The 20551-nt window shown below is 35.4% G+C and overlaps 1 long non-coding RNA gene across 1 annotated transcript in view; it reads right to left on the minus strand.

Annotated features, from left to right (window-relative positions):
• LOC140156344 (uncharacterized) overlaps positions 1 to 20551 on the minus strand; it is a 142938-nt gene that overhangs the window by 77322 nt on the left and 45065 nt on the right. Inside the window, exon 2 of the long non-coding RNA XR_011859531.1 lies at positions 12243 to 12356. This is a non-coding gene — a long non-coding RNA (uncharacterized lncRNA). The remainder of the gene's footprint in view (positions 1 to 12242; positions 12357 to 20551) is intronic.

Below are 20551 nucleotides of genomic sequence, written 5' to 3' on the forward strand. Positions count from 1 at the left end.
CTACCAAAAAAACGTTGACAACGTAAAGAAATCAGCAAGTTTAAAAAAACCCACCTCAGCTCACTTTTTGAAACTTGGTCCCATTTTAAACACCAACAGCAAATCAGTGTTTTTATTTTATTTCAACAGAACATGGCATTTTCAACAAGATTACAAGCCTACGTGTTATTTGTTTAATTCAATCATTAATCATGATTATTATAAAACAAAACACAATAGGATATTGGCTTACCGTGCAAGAACAAGATAATAACCTTTCAGGTCGCTCCAGAAAGCTTACAAATTAATATCGCATCTGCACATTAAAGATACATAACACTTCTGGAAATGTTTTTAATTTATATAAATATGATAAAGTTTAAATCAGTACCTTTTACAAATGGGGCCAAGTTTCAAAAAGTGAGCCGAGGTGTTTTTTTTTAAACTTGCTGATTTCTTTACGTTGTCAACATTTTTTTGGTAGATTAAGCATATACACCATCCCAGAAACTTTGGAAACCATAGCACATGCCACATAGGCTAAAAAATACAAATGTGGAAAAATGTAGGTTATTTTCAAAAAATAAAGAAATATAATAAGAAATGTTAGAATTTTTATGAAACTCAACAAATAGATGGAGTGAAGTCTTGCTTTGTTTACAGTTTATTTTATAATTATTATGTAAAGTGCAATCTGAATATTTCTTTTATTCTTGAACCAATATGTCTTAGGCTCATCAAAGACCAAATAAGTGTGCTCATCAAAGACCACAGTGGAAATAAGTGTGCTTTTATGTATTCTTTTCTGTGTTTATTATTCTTGATTTGATTCCTAAATATAAAAAAATTAAATTAAATTAAATTGCCTCAGTTGTTCGGCTCAAAATTAAAAGTGGACATGTCTAACAGTAAAAGCTAACATTTTATGGAAAAGAAATTCTAATATATTTATTATGGAAATGTTATAATATGGCTTTAAAGTAGGATACAATGTGTCTGAGTAGATAAAGATTTACAACTACTACTACATGTTAGCTTAAGGGGGTACTACACCCCTGCCCAATTTTGTGCCTATTTTTGCATTTTTCTCAAAAATGATAGCACATTGGTGACAAATAAGATATGTTTTAGGCCATCTTAATTAAATCCTGTGTCTCAAACCTAATGCGGAATGCAGTGTTTTTTTACTGTATTTTTTTTATGTGTCAGTACAGGATTTCGGACAAGCATTTTGTGCAAAAAAAAAAATCAAATGTTGGAATAGCATACAAAAAAGTCACTGCTACAAACCATTATTCTTCTCTTTTATTATTTTCATGTCCAAAGTTTGCGAAAAAATAGAAAACTTGAAATCAAATACAAATTTTGAGTTTTATTTTCGCATTTTTAGTAAAAAAAAAATAAAAAGAGATAAAAAAATGAATTTCTTGATTTTCAAAGAGGACTATGCGCACGATTTTATTAACATGCATGGCAGCTTTGAGACACAGGATTTAATTAAGATGGCCTTATAGGGGCAAGGACTACAACTACTGCACTGGAAATTTTATTTCAGCACAGACAACAGTTGTGGAGTTACAGTCAAAAATGAGGGAAAACCAATATTTGATCAATAAATCAATAACCACTTGCCTTGAGTTGCTGAATTTCCAGTGCAGTAGTTGTAGTCCTTGCCCCTATAATATACATATCTTACTTGTCACCTACAATGTATGCGCTATAATTTTTGAGAAAAATGCAAAAATAGGCACAAAATTGGCCAGGGGTGTAGATCCCCTTAAATTGAGGTCTGGATTTGATGGCGGCAATAGTGATTTTAGTCCAATTTCACTCACTGTCCGCATGAAAACATCATCATGGTTTGCAAAATACACTGTTATAAAACTGTCTAATCTTACTCATGGTAGCAGCGTACAAGAGAGGATTCAGGCACGAATTGACACGAATGACCTGCGCCAGAATGAGTCTGACAGTACCACTTGTGCATTCTGGGCAAAACAAGCTCGTAATTAATGTATACAAAATAAACGGTAAAATGCAGATATTTAGTACTGTCACTAAAGCGCCAAGAAGGATGGCCGCTTTCATGTACCGCTTTCTGGAGTAACCGCAATTGGTGGCGGCGCATATTTCTTGTCCTGTATCTCCCGATGTGTGTCCTTCGGCTACAATTTCGGGTTGAGATTGGATAGGGTTTACAGCTGATAGACGCAACATCCCGCCACGTAGAGCACTGGCGCTGACTTGACTCGCTGGATTCACACGTTTCAGCTTCCTCCTCAACTTAACGACAAAACAGGTACTGAGAACTTCAATAGCTGTCACCGGAATAAAGAAGTTGACGATAAAATATATGGCTGCTGGTACGAAATCATGCTTTGGTGGAGATTTGCAATTTATGCTGTAATCAAAATATTCTTTGCTAAAATTCTCCACTGTCACAGCATCCCAAAGGACAATTTCAGCTATGCCAAAACTGAATCCATATACCCAAACGGCAAAAATTGTGGTTAAAATAGTCTTTTGAGTCTGAAGACGCACATATTTTGGATACGATCTGGTGATTAATAAATACCTGTCCACGCTTACAGCAAGTGTCGTAAGAATGCCAGAAATGATGAATAGATTTAACATGAACAGATTAATTTGACAGCCAGTCTTCCCCCACGGCCAGTAGCCGATGATTCTGGACGGCATAATCATTAGCAGATTTAACCCGACTCCAAGATCAGCACAAGATAGACTTAAAATTAGTAGGTTACTCGGTTTCTCTCGTAAGATGGGAACCTTCCAAAATGCTGTTATCGTTGCGATGTTTCCGATAAAAATCAAAACGGTCACAGTACACATGATAGAAACTTCAAAGTAATACAGATATATTGATGTTGCAGTGGTGTTGTCAAATTTGTACGAAGAATCATTTGTAATTGACATTTTGTTTTCTTTCAAGTCCAATAGCATGTTCTAGCCAAGTAATATCATACAGCAATATATTACTAATAACCCATTTATGATACACATTTATAAATATGACCCAATATAGCTGTCATATTATTACTGATAACAAAAAAGTTAATAAAAACTGCATAAAACCACATTTTACCAGTATAACCATTCATACAAATGCACTGTTCCTTAAGATGCAACCGTTTAAATACAATTAATTTGCGCACGACTCTTTTCACATCATTCGCATGACGGAAAATCAATAGGAATTTACTATAAATATCAATGTACAATGTCACTTATAGCGACTAAAGAAAGACAAATCAATCAAATCACAAACAAGTTATATTGTTTTATTCAGAAAAATCTTTGAGGATAATTAAAATCACAAGTACTTATTTATCAGCAGTTTCAGTATGTCAATGTCATCAGATTTGCATGCGCTGTTAGTTCCTTACATCTTATAAAATCAACTTTAAAGGAATTCTCCGGCAATCACGACTTTAGGCCTTTATATGCTAGAAAAATAATTATCAAGTACGAATCACATGGTTTTATTTAAAACAAACTCATATTGACCATAAAAATATGAATAAAAATAGTCGTCTCTCAATATGTGATATTCAAAATTCCCACGCCAAAATTGTTTAGGGCAATGACGTCATGGTTATTTGTGCTCAACTGTCGCCAGCCTTCATTGTATTACTGGGACGTCATTGCACCAGACAATTTCGGCACCCGGGAATTTTGAATATAGCGTGTTTTTATTCGGTTTTATGGTCAATATGAGTTTGTTTAAAATAAAACCATGTGAGTCATGCTTAATACTAATTTTCCTAACATAAGGCACAATGTTGTGATTGCGGGAGACTTCCTTTAATGTTGTTTGATTTACTTGTAAATTTAATCTCTAATGATCCAATTCCAGAAAGATTTCAGCTCTAATTGTTTTGGACAATTAACAAGACAATGACCCTGATTTATGAGATTTTGTTTTCCAAGTTGATTTCCAAGATTTTGCCGCCAATAGACTATCAATCAATTCCTTCATATTTATCTTTTACAAAATAATCTCATGTAGAATTGTCTTATTTTGCTCATTGTCAGAGTGTATAAGATTGGATTGACAAATGAATTCAGACGAACCACATTGGCCAACACACCCCTCACAACACCACTGCTGCACTTTGGACAAAAAAGGACTATTATCAATGTGTACAGCACATACGGCAACAGACAAATATTCAGTACGACAACTAATGCACCGAGTGTGATGGCAGCCTTAAGGTAACGCTTGTTTGTACCACCTGCATGCGTTTTACGGTTGCTATGTCCTGCTGACGAGCTAGTTGATGCTTGATGGTCAACCAAAGAGTTGTCGGAATCAGGAGATTGTTGCACCATTGAACAATCTAATTGTGATGGACCTGTGGTCTGGTCAGTGATACTGCTCGTCCGTTTGAGTTTCCGCCTTAATCTTAATACAAACAAAAGGCTCAGAACTTCAATTGTCATCAAAGGTAAAAATACATTGATCACAAAGTATATTGCTGATGGCAAAATTGCATGTTTGGCTGGGTTAAGACACTTCTTCTGATAATCAAATCCATCTCGCCCGACTCCTGGCACTTTCACCAAATCCCAAAGAACTATCTCCACAGTAGCCACGCCTGTCGCGTATGACCAGATAATAGCAATTGTGACACAAATCATCCTGCGACTTTGCAGTTTCAGATACTTTGGATAAGTTTTAGATATCAGTAGATACCTATCCATGCTGATCGCTGCCGTGGTGAAAATCCCCGTAATGATAAATATATTCATGGTGAAAGTGTTGATTTGGCATCCAATTTTCCCGTACATCCAATACCCCGCAATTTTGCTCGGCACGATCATCGCGAGTAGGTTCATCCCTACGCCTAGATCAGCACAGGTGAGGCTTAGAATGAGCAAGTTACTTGGCTTCTCTCTCAAGCATGGTACTTTCCAAAACCCAACCACTGTGGCAACATTTCCAACGATGACAAAGGGTGTTGCACTGGACATGACAATAACTTCAAGAAAATATGTGTAAATTGAGACTTGCGCTTCACGGAAATGTGTAGAACCATTGGTTGGAGGGACAAATGATACAGATGATGTATTCGCCATTACTACTGGATCAAACATGAAGCCAGATAAGATACACTGCCGATATTACAGCATATTTTCCTTCTAATAATATTATACATGTAGTTGACACCTTATCAGGCTACATAATGTCATTTCAGTTCGTATAAATATGTAATATGAAAGTTCTTTGATCAATTTTATTGAGTTTGTAAAGAAAAATCATGTAATAGTGAGGTGGAATGTCCTTATTATTAGATAGACATGGTGGACGCTGTTCAAAGTAATTCAATGGATTTGATGATATTGAATTTCAGAAAATATATAATTACCATACAATTGCTTGACAAAAATATACACGAAATACAAAGCAGAGATTTATTAAAATATGTGATGTGATCAAGCAAAATCTGTCTGAACTCGGACATATTCAATTTTCAGTTTCTTACAGGATTGTAAACAGCATTTGCTAAGCTGCATTTTACAGATAAACCCATTGAATTTGGACAACCAGTTTAAAAGATATGAGCAGTTAAAGAGTTTCCAAAACAATAGGAAACAAAAGGAAATACTTCCTTTGTTTGTCTATATCTTAAAATCAATATATCCGACTTCCGAATGATTTTGCTTGATCACATCACATATTTTGTTTAGTGGTGGACACAGAAGCAATATGCTATTCCAGTTGAAATCCATACACCCCCTATGGAAGACATGACCTTAATCTCCCACACAGAGGGTGTAGATTTGAAATGGAGTCATCCATTTTAGTAACCCCAATTGAAATTCACACTCCCTGTGTTGGAGATTAAGGTCATATCTACTATACATGTACAGGGTGTAACTGTAACAGCCCATTGGACTTGATGATATTTTTTTTAGAAAATGTAACACAAGTCCAAATCTTAGCTGTGGAAATTGTAAACTAATGTGTTCACTCTTTTTTTTTATATTTTACATTGAAATTTGATAGATTTCATGCAGAAAAACATCTGAAAATTCTCACCTTGTTTTTGCACTAAAATTCAATATTTTTCAATGCTAAAATAACATTTTTGATATCTATGCTTAATGTATGCCCAGTGCATCATTCATCATTTTATAAAAAGAATTTATAGCTACTTCTTGAGGGGATGTTTCACTTCTTGTTAGGCAAATAATATAGATCTATTTAGACTACTGATTTATATAAGACAATTCAAACATGTTTGCTTGACAAATCCATTAAATGAGTACTCACAACTTAAGCTTTTGCATCAGTGCTGATGGCTTGATCACAAGTGACTTGGTCCACTGCTTTTTGTGCGAAACTTCTTGTTGACATGTCCTCAAAGTGACAATGTTTTTGTTTTGAGCAGTGGATCTTATGTACCTGATCGAGAGAAACCAGACCTTCATCACGGTTGATTCACAAAAACAGGGCCAAAGCAATCAACTCTGATGAAATTCTGGTTTCTTTTGATTACGTATACGATCCACTGCTCAAAACAATAACATTGTCACTTCTGGGAAATGTCAACAAGAAGTTTCGCAGGAAAAGCAGTGGACCAAGTCACTTGTGATCAAGCCATCAGCCCTGATGGTGAAAGCTTAAGTACTGAGTACTTCTTAGATAATGGATTTGTCAAACAAAATGTTTGAATGATTTATCCACAATCCTACAAAAGACATTTTGCAATATAGCACCTCATTCTTAAATTTTTGAAGCCAAACATATCTTTTTTGCAAAGGTTACATAACAAATATTTGACATTAGCAACGGTAAAATGTTACTTTCCTTCCCTTTGAAGGAGGCACAGATGACAAAAAATCTATTGCAAACTTTCATCCAATTCATTACCAAATTATAGCAGAATTTTCATTGAAAGAACTAAGTAATCACATTTTGCATGAAAATGAACATACAAAATTGTGCAATCTCGTAATGATGTCCCAAATATTACTTCTGGTAATCACAGTGTTTAAAATTTCATTCAAAATTTACCTCAAATACCCCAAGGCATTTAATAGAGTAAATAGCATGTACATGAAATACAAAGCTGAGATTCAAGCGTAATATAATTTTTTTTTTTTTTTAACTTTTTAAGCTGTAAATTTTGTTTGATAAAGGCTTTGGAACTTTTCTTCTTTTTTTTTTTTTAAATTTATTTATTTTTATTTATTTATTTTTATTTTATTATTTTTTTTGCAATAATTTGGGAAAAAAAATCCATATCTTCAATAATGAAAGGTCAAAATTTTCAATTGATCGTCGGCTTTTCATCCCACCTACATACACTTTAAGTATAAATCATCAGATTTATAAAGTTTACTTCAAGTACTGTTAAATATCAAAATATCAATTTTTAATGATTTGCCATAAAATGTGTATTAAATTGCTAATTTCAAAAATCAAAATTATTTGATATCAGAATGACTTTCTTCGTATTCAGAATGCAATTCGATATGTCTGATGTGCTCTAATGTCCCAAAATAAATACTGTCCAAACGTTCATACCCCAGCCCTTAATGGAATAAATATGGTACCTGCCTGTGCAGAGACTTTAAGATTAAATATCCTTTTAAAATAACAACATCTAGAGAGAAAAAAATACAGTTTTCTTCATTACTGGACAACCGCATATTAAAAAAAAAAACTTTTAAGTTCAGAATTTTAAAGTTCAATACTAAAAATATCCCCTAAATTGTCAACACAAAAACAAACAGGGAAAATATATATTCTCCTAGAGTTTGCTTCATTCCAAGTTCATTGCACCTAAACAATTTACTACACAAACAGATTTGATCTACAGATTTTATTTATTAAGTGCTCAATTTATCTTTAGAATGGACTTAATCACATCTTTGCCGCCTTTCTGTTTGATTCATCTCCACTCAAAATAAAATATCAAAACAAAACCAAATCCCTGTGTCTAAGTGTCTATTTATCATGTTTACTAGGAAAATATCTGCAGAGGTCAAGATCAAAACACGTTTAAGTCTAATACTTTGAAAAGTATTTATCAAATTAAAATACGCTCATGCCCACATTTGTTTTGTTTTTTAATCATCCCTACCCTGCAAACTAACACTAGCCAGCAGCAAAAATTTATGAAGTTCTTAAAATGTCATTCTGTAAAGTTCATCTAACTTTAAAACATTCTATTTTGATCTAAAGAAGACAAAATTCTTAAGGCAAAATCTATTCACTTTTTGTAAACATTATGACAGGCAATTTTAACTATTCATTTGCAGCACTAGTTGCTAGTGCTACTTGTTTTTAGATAGTGAAAGGGGTGTTTTTATGCTCCTGAATCCCGAAACATTGGTTGTCTTGTCTTTTTAAACCTAAATTTTGGATGTTGTTGTACATATTAAGCGGGTACTACACCCCTGCCCAATTTTGTGCCCATTTTTGCATTTTTCTCAAAAATTATAGCGCATTGGTGATAGGTAAGATATGTATATTATAGGGGCAAGGACTACAACTACTGCGCTGGAAATTTTATTTCAGCACAGACAACAGTTGTGGAGTTACAGTCAAAAATGAGGGAAACCCAATATTTGATCAATAAATCAATAACTACTTGCCTAGAGTTGCTGAATTTTCAGTGCACTAGTTGTAGTCCTTGCCCCTATAATATACATATCTTACTTGTCACCAACGCAGAATTTTGTTATTTGGTATTTGATACATTAAAATCACTCAAAAGAAGATGGAACTTCATCATTTCTAAAATAATCAATAATGTACCTACTTCATCAATTTACTAATATCTTCAGTAGAAGCTATTTCATACGTTCGAGTATCTGCAATACAGCGCTACTTCATAAATACTCAGAATTATCTTCAGTAGATAGCTACTTTATAAGTTCTAATACCTGCAATACAGACCTACTGCATCAAAATTACTATATTCAGTAGATAGCCAATTTATAAGATCTAATATCTGCAATAGAACGCTACTTCATCAATATTGATATCTTCAGTAAATAGCTATAGTTTATAAGTTCTCATATTTACAACACAGTACTACTTCATCAATACTCATATCTCCGGTAGCAATGCAGAGCTTCTTCATCATTCTTCATCAGTCAGAATTAATAGGTAAATTTTCACGGGAAAATTTTCTGGACACGTGACACCCATGGGATTGCACCCTAGTGTTCTTCCAATGTATTTGAATAGGAAGAATTCTTCCTTTGAGGCAAAATAAGTTACTGTCGCAAATTAATAATGTTATGGTAAGAGTTTCCGTAGATAAATATTTTTTTCCGTAGATAGATATTTTTGAAATTAGGTTTTGATGATATTGTGAAAAAATTAAGATAACATAATATTCAATAAATTTGCAATGCACAAATTTCTATCAAAATTTGCGGTCAAAAATACTATTCCAATTCAAAATTACTAAGACTTGAATAGCGAGGTCACCGCCGGGGGACAGAGATCAGGCTTGAGGTTACACTCACAATGATACGCATTGGTCATGTGTCCAGAAAATTTTCCAGTGAAAATTTACCTATTAATGTTGACTGTTCATCAGTCTTCAGTAGATAGCTACTGTTTAAGTTCTAGTGTCTGCAATATAGCGCTTCTTCATAAATACTAATAATTATCTTCAGTAGATAGATACTTTTTAAGTTCTAATATCTGCAATACAGAGCTACTTCATCAATATTACTATCTTCGGTTGCAATGCACTGCAGCTACTTCATCAATACTGATATCTTCAGTAGATAGCTACTTTATAAGTTCTCATGTCCGAATATTGTAGCTATCTTCAGTAGATAGCTACTTTATACATCAGAATAGGCCGGGACGGTGCTACGTCATGCCAGTGAAAACAACCAAGTGCCGGTGAAAACAACTTGGGCAGATCAATCAAATTAGCTCACTGGACCGTATGCCCACTGCGCATCGCAAGCGTTACACTTTATGCAGAGTGCATGCTTGGAATGTTTTGTTTTTGAGCTGCAAGTTGCCAGGGAAATTTGCTAAAAATAACCCAAGTCCCTCCTCTCTTATACTTATATCTTCAGTAGATAGCTCCTTTATAAGTTCTCATATCTGCAATACAGATCTACTTCATCAATACTAATATCTTCAGTAGATAGCTACTTTATAAGTTCTACTTTATCAATATTGATACCTTCAGTAAATAGCTACTTTGTAAGTCATAATATCTGCAATAGAGAGCTACATGTATAATATCTTCAGTAGATAGCAATTTCATCAAGTAAATCTCTGTAGTAGATAGTTCCATCATCAATACTGGCACACATAGTACAGTGCTACTTCATCAATACCATAGGCAAAAGCTAGGTATTTCATCAATGCCACCCTGATTAGGTACTGTAAAATGGGGTGACTTTGGGCACTTTTCAGAGTTTTTAAACCACTGCTTCCAAACAAAACCAATTATATTTCTAATTCACTCTTTTTTATGACATTAGGGTTCCTTCTACACCTTGAAGTTGAAAAAATTTTTAAATAATTTTGTACGGGTGCCCTGGGGGTTAAAAATAGCCTGACCAAAGTTACCCCACATTTGGGGAAACTTTGGTCAGAGTATTACATTCCATGAAGAAAAAAAATCAACAAAATTGATCTTCGCTGTATAGTGGCAAGTTGTTGTTTTTATAAGCCTTTGCAAAATTAATCAAGCACACATCCTTGCTCACAAATATTGATTTTTTTTTTTTAATGTAAAAAATGCCAATTTTTGATTAAAACTCTTTTTTTCAGTAAATTTCGAGGAAATTGGACATGAGCGACTATTATTTCTTCCAATATATTTCTTAACAAATTGACAATGGGTGTATATCTTCAGTAAGTAGCTAAATCATACTTTCTCATATCTTCAGTAGATAGCTACTTTATTAGTACTAATATCTTCAGTAGATAGCTACTTTATTAGTACTAATATCTTCAGTAGATAGCTACTTTATTAGTACTAATATCTTCAGTAGATAGCTACTTCATTAGTACTAATATCTTCAGTAGATAGCTACTTTATTAGTACTAATAGCTTCAGTAGATAGCTACTTTATTAGTACTAATATCTTCAGTAGATACCTACTTTATTAGTACTAATATCTTCAGTAGATAGCTACTTTATTAGTACTAATATCTTCAGTAGATAGCTACTTTAATAGTACTAATATCTTCAGTAGATAGCTACTTTATTAGTACTAATATCTTCAGTAGATAGCTACTTTATTAGTACTAATATCTTCAGTAGATAGCTACTTTATTAGTACTAATATCTTCAGTAGATAGCTACTTTATTAGTACTAATATCTTCAGTAGATAGCTACTTTATTAGTACTAATATCTTCAGTAGATAGCTACTTTATTAGTACTAATATCTTCAGTATAGCTACTTCATCAATACCAGCATCAGCAAAAGCTAGTACTTCTTCATTAGTACAATTGGATAGAATTATCCATTAGCAACATTGCTTTAATAAAGGTACTTCATCAACACTGACAGACAGTAGTAGACAAGCTGAGCTACTTCATCAAAACTGATATTTGCAGCAGATAGCAATTTCAAAAATACCAATGTATAAACTGTACATATAGAGACCTACTTCATCAGTGATAAACTTACACTGATATCAGCAGAGCAGTAGTAACCAATTTCATACCAATTTAAGTTGTAAACAGCTACTTCACAATAACGAAATCTGCAGAGAGCAATTTTATCAATCCCAATATAAACTATATTATACTTAACTACATCGATACTGACATCAGCAATTGATAGCCATTTCATCATAAAAATATTCAGCAGTAGATAACTAAGCTTCATCAATACCAATATCAGCAGTAGGTATACAGCTACTTCATCAATGCCAATATCAGCAGTAGACAGCTACTTCATCAATACCAATATCAGCAGTAGACAGCTATTTCACCGATACCAATATCAGCAGTAGACAGCTACTTCATCAATACTAATATCAGCAGTAGAAAGCAACTTCATTGATACCAATATTAGTTGTAGAACTTAGCTACTTCATCAATACTGATATCAGCAGTAGATAACTATTTCATTAATACTACCATAAGAATTTCATCAGTGCCAGTATCAGCTGCTACACCTTCATCAATTATGATATCAACAGTTTATTTTATTGTAACTGATACATGCGGTTTACAACAAATCAAATCCCTGCCATCATGGGTGACAGAAATTTGTGTAAAGAAACAGTTTACTTACCCTTTGGTAGTCTTTTCCATTCAGTAGTATCAGCATTTAGACTTTTTTGTAGATTGTCATTGAGGTTTCCTACAAATTCAAAACAAAGAATCCAGTCCATCCAGTAGAATAAGCCTGTGGAGAGAGAACACAGAAACAACAAATCGGAATCAATAATTGCAAATAAATACAAGGCTATAAATATATTTTGGCGCCTGTGCCGTGGGTCAAGGTGTAAGCCAGAGACCCATCTCAAAAGTAGATGGGTGGAAAAATCCTCAACCCATCTTATTGACAGGTACTTTTGGACAAGCAATTGAAAAAAAAATCATAACCTGTTCAAATAAAATCCCTGATGACATGCAATTCTAACACAATTTCCATTAAGTCTAAATTTTGGTAAAAAAAAGCCTCAAAATGTATCCATACAGTAAAAGTTTGCCTAATGGCGCTATGGGCTACCTTGACATTTATAACTGGAATTTTAGACACAACTAAAAGTGCCCTCCCATAAAAATCCCATCAGAAAATAAGAGCACATACATGTACCCTTAATTCTTGTTGGGATTTTTAGAGGAGGGAGCTTTCTATTTGTACATGAAATATACCCTAAGGCAAAGGAGCCCAGGGGCCATTAGGCTTAACGTGTCGTGTAATGGTAGGCATTTTTGATGCATTGTGCCACTGTCAATGTAGTAAAACAAGTCGCCATTTTGATATTGCGAAATATGAATGGTCATCATTCATAGTATGAGAGCGCATCCACTGGCAGCTTAAAACAGTCAACGGGTCTGTGAATGACTTCAATATCAACTCATCTCACAATGATTACAGGAACTGCTCCCATCCAAAAACTGTGACGCCTTGAGAAAAAATTATTTTCAGATTCTTACAGCTCATGCAATGATGAGATTAATTAATTAAAATTTGAACAATTTTATGCTCTGCAAATTGCTTATAATAATCCCTTTAAAATAATAATGTGTGATTTGCATAAAGAATAGATTCCTATTTAAATGTTTCGGGAAATGTTTGTTTTCACTGATCACATTATCCCCCTTTTTATTTTGAGCCAAACAAATGAGGTATAACAAAGAAAATAGCGATTTCATTCCAGTGCCTACAATGCGTGTACTACGCTCGCCGATCGTATTACATGTAATACTGCACGTAGCATCGCGCTCGACGTGTGTACACATAAGCTGACATCCATGGGACATGTTAGCAAGCTCTCGATCGGTGAACTCTGAATAAAACCGGGTCGACCCGGTTTTAATATAAAAAGTTAAATTTTACTGTTATTAAAGCACTTCAGGCTTAGTCTTTAAACGTGCTATTTTAGTACACCACTGGGCATTATAATAATGCAAAAGTAGAAATCCAAGTAAAATTGAGGGCATCGCTGTGAAGCAAATCACACATTATGGCTTTAATATACACAAAATAATTATGTAACTCTAAAATCAACCTGGTTATAGTCCTCCTTCGCCTGTCATTCCCTCCATTTACACCATCCACCTTGCCTCTCTTTCCCAAGTACTCATGAAACAACCCAAACACAAATTCTATCTCTCAAGTTAAACCAATTGACAAAGCAAACAAGACCAATAGCATGCTAATTATTGGATCTTCAACAAACATACACTACTTCAAGCGATCCCCGACCTTTCAGTGCCCTATATCGCCAGCCAATTGCTGCAGTTACCGTTGAAGGGCACTACAATTCAAGGGGTTATAGTGCCAAAAGGCCAGATCTGCAAAAGCTGCCAGGTGTCATAATTTTTTAGATGTGTACACTATAGACTGCAGAAATTGTCACCAGGGGCATAGCCAGCTTTCTTGGGGGAATACAAATTTCAGGGCAAAAAAAAATCCGGTTGCATCATTTTGTCCGCTAATTATCGGAGGGTATTACACATGTAAAGTCTTTGAGCTTCCCTAAAAAAAGGCTTTATTGGAACATACCTGCCAACCCTAAAACCTCACAAATAGGGACAAATGGGAGAAAAATAGGGAAATAGGGACATACCTGAATTTCTTACATATTACATTGTATTACTACAATGTATAGTCATATTTTTGCACAAATAAGGACACATGGTAAAATTCAGGTCTTTTATGCCTTTTGCATAAGGAACGGTTGGCAGGTATGCAATGTGCGCATTGTAGCGTGCAAAAATTGGTATTTTACACTATTTTTCCCCATGATCTGGGTGAAAAGGGCCTTATTGGGACAAATTGTGTACAAGTAGCACAGATAATTTTTGTATTTTACACTATTTTGACCCATAATCTGGATGAATTTGGCTGAAAACGGGCTCCTTGCCCCTTTTCTTTTCCTTTGCCTTCCCGATTTTCTCTTTCATTTTGTTCTCTGAGGGGTACTTTCATTTTCACTTTTTGTCAGGGGGGGCACTGACTGCCCCCTGCCCCCACTGGCTACGCTACTGATTGTCACATCTCTATAGGGCAGCTATTGCCTTCTTACATCAACTCCTCAAATTGATTTTCCCTGTGGGTCTCGAGACGTGCCTCAAACACCAATCACGTATACAGCGACCTCTTTCTCTTTTTCGCAATTGAAATTTGCCGGAAGATAGAAAAGTCGGCGGAAAGCGTCTTGGTAGCATGGTTTTTTTTTAACCCTTCGGGTTTAGCATTCACCTGTATTTAACCTCTCATCGCTCCGTGACTATCGGGGATTTCACGGCGAGATGATGGTCACTGGAGAGGTATCAATTTTCTGGTGATGCAATTTGTTGTGTAAAATATTCCTCTTGGCATGAATGATTTTCAAATGTGTGCGTGTGCTTCTTGTGCTCTGGAATCAATACTGAGAGACTCCAAATGGGAGGCAAAATTTGCATCAATCCGCATTGGTGTGCACTCCTGTGATCTGCATCAATGACAGCAACTGTCTATAGTGGCTGCTTTTACCCCGGTGTGCTGCAGAAAAGTAAATTTTGCTGCCCCCCTTCATCAACAGCCCGAAAAGATTGACCCAATTTTTTTTCCGATGGTTTGAAAAAAGTGAAGAGCAAAAAACAAACAAAATATTTTTATGTATAGTTCCAAATTTTGTTAAACTTTTTTCATCACTTTTTACACCATTTTTTTTAAAATAATTCTTTTTGCTGCTTTTTCTCTTATTCTTTGCCCCTTCTTTTTGGCCGCTCCCTGCTTTTACCCGGGGAGGGCCCCAAAGCCCCCCCAAAAAAAAAAAAATATGTGCATGGTCTATATGACACTCAGATCTGCATCTGTGAAATAATCGTGTTTATTGTAAGTGCTTTACAACGTGTAGGGCGCTCATTGCACAATGCATGTTGTCTGCACGCACAAGGGAAGTCCACACCGATGTGATCTTGCGGCTCCCATGTGGACGTTGCCCACTGACTGTGTCTTTGGGTGCTGTGTAACAAGAGCTACGGCTAAGAAACTGAAACATGCTTTTCTGTCAGCTTTTCTTAACACCTTGCTCCCAGAGGGTGTTCCAGTTCCTCATTTTGGAACCATCAAATTGAACAGTTAACCTAGATTGGGCTATTCCAGTTGAAATCCATACTACCCCTGTGGAAGATTTGGAAATATCTTTTACAGGGGGAGTATTATCTTCAAATGGAATGAAAGCATTAGGCAGCTCTATTTGATTCTCATATATACCCTCTGATAAAGGTTCAACCTGAATCTTACACAGGAGGAGTGAGATTAAAATAGAATTGGTTAATCAGCTAATTCCATTTGAAATTCATACTCCCCCTGTGGAAGATACTTCCAAATCTTCCACAAGGGTAGTTAGTGTGGATTTTAACATTCAACTTGACAATACCGCAGATTCTGATACATATGTGGCATGTGCCCATCCACCACAAACTGGTCGTAAAGTTGGCATTTTCCATTTTGAGATACAATCAAATTTCTATGTAAAATATACTAGAAATTTGACCTTTGATGAACCATAACTTCACTTCCTGATGTCCGATGAAGCTGGTTGAGGTGTTATTTTAAAGCTAAAAGTGCATTCTTGCCAAATCTGCAATAAACAGAAAATGATACAGAGCTGACTTTACTACCTGGTGGATGGTCACATATATGTCGCTGTTACTGCAGACGATGGTGGACTACATTATTCAATGTGGCAACAGCCAAAAGTGTAAACAAAACAGACAATATGACGGCAACACTGCCTGCACGATGGATTTAATTATTTTTTCCCGGAGCCAAGATCCGCTTTTTAGCTCTATTGGTCGGGTGGCCCCATTACAGAAAAAAATGCACAAAATATATTTCCCAGTGCAATATATACATTTTCACATGAAAATAAATAATTTTAAATTCAAAGAAAAAAGAAGAAGAAAATTTTTCGATCATCGCCGGGGATGGGAATCGATCTCGGGACCCTCTGCGTGGGCGGCGAGATCCGTAACCACTATACCACGTAAACTCATTGATACACATAGTGGAAATTTTCAGTATATATATCGTAACATATCGTGCGTTATTCATACAAAAAACATCAAAAAACAGTACTTACAATGAGGTTCACTGGCGAACCTCAACGGATTTAGACTGATAAAATAGTGCTTAATAACATATACGTACAGTTTTGGAATAATTTGAGACATTTTTGTGTTTACGTGTAAAACCAATGACAACGTCAAAATTGAGCCAATCTTGGCCGGCCCCCCCTGTGTTACTGTGTGAAATGTGTGCCATGTGAACTGTGAACAGTCCCAAAACGAACTATACTATCAGACTATAGTTATACACAAGTCCACATTGGTTTGGATTTGGGACACACCATCACTATTATATGGCCCAATGGCATAATTCAATATCCTCAATAAAAAGATCATGGTTGCAAAATTAGACCTCAGTTTACAGAGTATGAGTTTTTGTACCCAAATTTTCAAAGGTCATTCAATGTATTGCACATGTGTTGGGGTTAAAGAACTGTACCCTGATAGATGAGCATGTTGTGGATCCTAGTACATATTGATGCAGATTTAGTATTCTGTGTAGATGTCCTCTATGTTGGTGTGTTTTTATATTTTCAAGGCTGTCATGTTGCCACCTTTATTCCAACAATGCAGGTACAATGTACATTTAAAGCAAACCTTTTTTTTCCATTTTTTTTAAACAGAAACACAAATTCTTTCTTTGAAATTTGTTGATCAAGAATTTCCTTGGACTCAGCACTCAACTTGGGGATGTCAATATTCGTAAGAAAATCCTCCATATAGTATCACAAGAATTGTCAGTAACTGTTTTTCAGAATATAATCTATGGTTAAAGTTATAAATTTCTTTAACAATGTCAGACTGGTTAGAAACAATGTTTTTTCCAAGTTACGAAAATATTTTGATCTTTTCTCACCTTCCTCCATCCATCTATTTCTTGAATGAATAATCAATAACCTCTTGTTTCAAAATCCAACATTTTTGCTTCCAATTTTTCAAACTGCGATAACAGTGAATAATTTTTTTACCTGTTCTATATCACCCATTAATTTTGTTTTAACACCATTCCTTTCCTTTTTTTCGTACACAGTATTCAATACCATGTCCGCTACTCGGGAGAGGATCCCCCCAATATTCGCTATGCCCTCCCCATTTTTGAGGCAATTTGTCTATTTTTCACTTCCCCCAAAAAAAAAATAAAAATTCACTTCCCCATAACCCCCCCTTCCTGGTGCCGCCACTATTCAATATTTAAATGAATCCCAGAGAACATTTGGATTATGGTGTGAATTTTTATGGATGTTTTTAAAATCTTTAGTTTTCTTTTTGACCAAATTAATGGAGTGAGCATCATGATGTAAATAGTTATCATTAAGCTTACAAAAACCATGACCTTTAGTGGGTTGACCATCATTGAAATCTAAATTGACAACCGAATGATCAGATTGAACGCCAGGAAGTTTTACAGCTAATACAATTGTAAGAAATCTTCTTTTTTAGTTTGTTCCAAGTTTTTTTTATACACAAGCCTGATTAGCTGATCTTACAAGTGCTCTGCTCATACACAAAATTGCTTGTTGACCGGCTATATGTCACCAGCTCCAACAAAACCTGGAATAAGTCGCCAGACATGTTTTTGAGTTATAGGCCTTTAAAGATGACATTACCATTTTAAAAAAATCAAATTTTGGAATTCTTAATTTCATGATATTTGACTGTGGGACTAAGTGGACCGGGTAAGTGGACTTTACAGTTGAAGTTGAACTATGGTAATCCCTGTTCAATCCTGTGTAAGACATGAAACTAATTGGCCCATTACTCAGCATAGCAATTTGGCAAAATATCAAGGTATCATTTACAAAATTATCCATATCTTGAAAAGTATTGATGATGCTATTTATATAACTTTGGTATAATTTTAAAGCTTATTGTCTAGTGCTTACATTTTTATTCAAATCATGAAATGTCACAAATGCAACTTGTTCCTGGTTTTGTCAGAACGGGTCACATATTAGGTCAGTTCATCACTTAATTTGAGGATATCCGCCTTTGTGAATGGTCATTATTTAGTGACACAAGTGATGACAAGCTCATTTGAAGCAAGAGATTTACTGTGAGCGGTTCCAAGCTTGTCTTAATCAATGCAGAGAAAATCAACCTCATCTTAGACCAGTAGCAACATCAACTTTGTGGAGCACATCAGTCTTGTAGATCAAGTCACTGCTGACTGTTTTAGCACCATTCACAACAAACTATTTTGAAAAACCATATTTTCAGCTTTCAGAATACGGTTTGAATTTTCAGGTATCATTACAAGATGGATCTGGGTGATAACCTACACATTCTGTACGTAGTTATTGTCAGCATTCTGGCCATCTTGGCTCTCATATGTAACATTGCAACAATAGTTGCTTTCTTTAAAGTAAGTGTTCTACGAAAAATACCAAGTAATTTATTGATTTTGAACCTGTCTTTTGCTGATCTTGGGGTAGGACTGATTCAAATTTATAATTTACCTCTAATTGCTATGAAACCTTGGCCATTTGGTAAATATGGATGTCAGCTGAAAGGATGCCTGACTAACCTGTTTATCAGTGCTGGAATGGTAACAATTGTTGCAATAAGCATGGATCGATTTCTGCTTCTGTCCCGAGAGTATCCCAAGTATCTGAGGATCCAATCCAGAAAGCGCATACTGTTTATTATTGGTGGGATTTGGCTCTATGGTATTCTACTGGGAACTGCTGAAGTGCTCTTTTTCGATATGCTGATACCACCTGGATTACATGATTACTTCGACTTCAGCCAAGATTGCCGCTCACCGCCAAAGCATAACTTGGTTTATGCACTTGTGGCGTTCATGCTGGGTGTATTTGGTCCACTTCTTGCGATTGAATCATTCAGTATTGCATTTCTTGTTCAGCTGATAAGAAAATTGCGCAAACCAATGGTTCATCCTAGCAGTGATGCAATGTCATCTCAAAATGCAAATCCAAGTTCAAATAGGTCTGTTGCAGGACCAAGCGGTAGGTCTTCTGTACCAATGGTTCATGGAGCTAGGGCTGAAGCTGATCCCAACAAGCGCTACAAAAAGGCAGCCGTTCTACTTGCTGCTATCGTATTGGTTGTCAACATCTGCACACTGCCATATGTATTGTATGCTCTCATCGCCGTCTGTTGTCCCCAGTGTAACAATGTGCATCTTCGTGACAAACTGGCATATCTGGTTTACCTCAACTCCTGCATTAATCCATTTCTTTATGCAGCTACCATGATTAAGATACGCCGGTTTTACAAACGTGTCCTGTGCAACTCGCAGTGACTTTTTTGCAAACACTTTTCAGGATTAAACAGTGAAGCTAAGTTAAAATTGCAAATACATTTGCTGGACTATATTAATGTTAGATGGGGCTAAACTGCTAATCAGAATGCTTTCATCTGATGATAACTGAAGGGAAAACATTAACTCAATATAACAATAAAGGGTTAGTATATACACAGTTCTTTGTTTGGTTTGCACAATGCTGGTTTCATACTCTGCTGCCAATTGCAGCTTTGCCGCTCTGAGGACAATTTGCTTCACTGCAAGTCGCACCAAAAACACTAGCGGTGCCCAGCGGCAAGCCAATATATCGATCACTCCACTGCTTTGACCAAAGCGGCAATAACTAGAAGTTTAATTCAAATCAACTTGGGAGCTGCGCCACTCTGACGTATGAGAACAGGATAAGATTTTGGCATACCGCTCCGCTTGTAGAAAATTACAAACAGCAAGACAAAGTGTTACACGGCTCAAGATTAGTTGTAAGAAATAATAAATTCCCGAACAAAACTTATCATTTGATGGGAGCAGAGAACGGAACATTGGAG

This window comes from Amphiura filiformis, chromosome 7, assembly GCF_039555335.1.
Source record: "Amphiura filiformis chromosome 7, Afil_fr2py, whole genome shotgun sequence".
In the NCBI taxonomy this organism is placed as follows: Eukaryota; Metazoa; Echinodermata; class Ophiuroidea; order Amphilepidida; family Amphiuridae; genus Amphiura; species Amphiura filiformis.